We start from the raw sequence: 2,805 nt of genomic DNA, 5'->3' as shown, positions 1-2,805 counted from the left end.
GGATTTTTTTGGGGGGGGCGGGGTTGAGTAAAACGGAAACAATTTCAGGAAAAACAATTCAAATTAAATTATCGAAATCAATCAAAACAAACCTTGGTCTAAGTCAACATCTACCATCGGAATTTTACAACTGGTCATCGATGCAACTATATATCAATTCATATTTTGAGTATTCACCGTTGGAACTATTTTCCTATCTCTCCTTAGTTGTAGTTATTTAAGAAACAAGCAATCCAATTAATCTTACTACTAAACAACCCTAGACAAGCACTAAAGGTTTAATCTCGTGGCAGCCTTAAGAACTAGAGAGATCGGTGAAGCTTAACAACACAAACACAAGCGATTGTATTTAATTTAGTTGAATGTTCTTCTTAAGATTTAATAATTCCTGACGCAGTAAACTCTTAAACCTTAATTACTCACAAGTTAAAGGGATCAAACAATTACGGATTTGATATCTAACTTAGCAGTAGATTGCAACAAATAATGAACTAGTAGGCCTCCTAGTAATTAAATGAAACAATCATGAAAATAAGCAAAGAAGAACAACCAATACTCAAAGCATATATTGAACACTAAAAACATATAGATCTCACATTTTTATTGATTCCAAGGCCTCCGTTTCCTTTGACCAAGTTATGAAAGTTTTAGTCGCTCATGGCCATAATCAAAACTCAAAAGAGAAAAATTGCAGGAGAAGAAAAAGAGGCGTGTGTGTTCTCCCTAATCTGATCTCTTTGCCCTATTTAAAATATCCAATTCAAATCTACTAAATCTCCTAAAAATATTCTAATATCCTAAAACAATATTTATCCTAAAAATATTCTAATATCCTAAAATAACATTTATCCAAATCTGAGTAATTGAAAACAAAATAAAGTCCTAATATAAAATAGGAAAGTGGTGTTTCCAGCTGTAACTCTTGTGGACCAGGTCTTCAAAACTTCCAATAATAAACTGCCTATTTGACTTGCATGACAAGGTAGAATGTTCCAGAACATCCAGTGCAGATACGTCAACTTCAAGCCTGATTAAAACCTTGATGCAGCAAGTATCTCTCCAAACTCAAAACATGAAAGTCGTAGATCTATTTCTTCTAGTTCCACATCATTTTGAATCATCTCAATAGGATCTTGGATGAGAGAGTTATGCCCAAATTACGAAGCAATGTTGAAATTGTCCAAATTGACCTATTTAGTCCCGTTTTGCATTTAACGCCTCCATCTGCAACCTAAATCAAAATAAAATAATAATGAGTACATTTAGGCACCAAATAAGTATAAAAGACTAGACATTAAGGGGGGTAAATACGCATTTTGCAATCTCATCACTATGCAAGCAAAACCCGCTCCGATGCTCAATGTAATTACACCACTACCGAGAAAGAGTTGCTTGCAGTAGTGTTCTCCCTTGATAAGTTCCGGTCTTATCTTCTTGGGTCTAGGATAGTTGTCTCCACATACTACATTATAGTTAGGTATTTGTTAGACAAGAAAGACACTAAGCCTAGACTAATTCGATGGATTTTGTTGTTGCAAGAGTTTGATCTAGAAATCAAAGATAAAAAAGGTAGTGATAATGTGGTCGCCGACCACTTGTCAAGACTCTTCACAGCGTATGTCCCTGGTCAATGTTTGAATGACTCTTTCCTGGATGAGCATATATTTGCAATATCCTAATCCAAAGCACCTTGGTATGCCTATATAGTCAATTACCTGGTCATAGGACAATTACCATTAGGGTGGACCAAAAATCAGAAAGATCATTTCTTTGCAACCCTCAAGCATTATTTTTTGGAAGACCTGGACCTTTTTAGGGTGTGTGCAGACCAGATTGTTACAAGATGTGTTCCCGACCATGAGGTTAGTGGTGTACTTACATTTTTTCATTCTTATGCTTGTGGTGGTCATTATAGTGGCAAGAGGACCGCTCTAAAGGTCCTCTAGTGTGGTTTTTATTGGCCCACTCTTTTTCGTGATGCATTCTTTTATTGTCGTGCTTGTACTTCATGTCAAAAAGTTGGGAATATTGGTAGACGAGATATGATGCTCTTGAATCCTATTTTGATTGTGGAAGTGTTTGATGTGTTGGGTATTTTTTTCATCGGTCCATTTCCCTCATCTTTTGGCTTTGAATATATCTTGCTTGCAGTGGATTATGTATCTAAATGGGTAGAAGCCATTGCCACTATGACCAATGATCATAGGATGGTCATCAACTTTGTTCAATCGCACATCTTTAGCCGTTTCGGTCATCTGCACGCCATCATCAGTGATGGTGGCTCGCATTTCACCAATAGGCACTTTGGCTCACTATTGAAAAAGTACTCAATCACCCATCGAGTTGCCACACCTTATCACCCTCAAACTAGTGGACAAGTGGAACATGATAATAGGGAAATTAGGACTACCTTTGTAATATCCCACTTCAGGTACGTATTTAAGATTTGCTGTATTAGTTAAAAGTTTATTGTTTCAACTTTAATTGAGTTTGTATGTTGAGTTGGTTGAATTGTTGCCTTGAAATTGGTTGAGTTTTGGTGAAGTTTGGAAATCCAATCTTCGTCGGGGCGAAGGAGAAGCTTCGCCGCGGCGAGGGAGGAGAGTGCACCCACGGGTAGGTTCTGCCCTATTTCGCCGAGGCGACGAAAAGTGCTTCGCCGCGGCGACGAGCCTAAGACAAAGTTTCTTGAGTTTTCTAGAGAATTCTTCTTTTGAGGCACATGACGCATTCTACCCCTAATTAGTAGGAAAAGTGGGGTAAAATGAAAGGAATTTAGTAGAGATTGTGTTTAAATGGGGGTGT

This window comes from Pistacia vera, unplaced genomic scaffold (assembly GCF_008641045.1).
Source record: "Pistacia vera cultivar Batoury unplaced genomic scaffold, PisVer_v2 Contig3, whole genome shotgun sequence".
Lineage (NCBI taxonomy): Eukaryota > Viridiplantae > Streptophyta > Magnoliopsida > Sapindales > Anacardiaceae > Pistacia > Pistacia vera.
Note: the sequence above shows the minus strand (reverse complement) of the source record.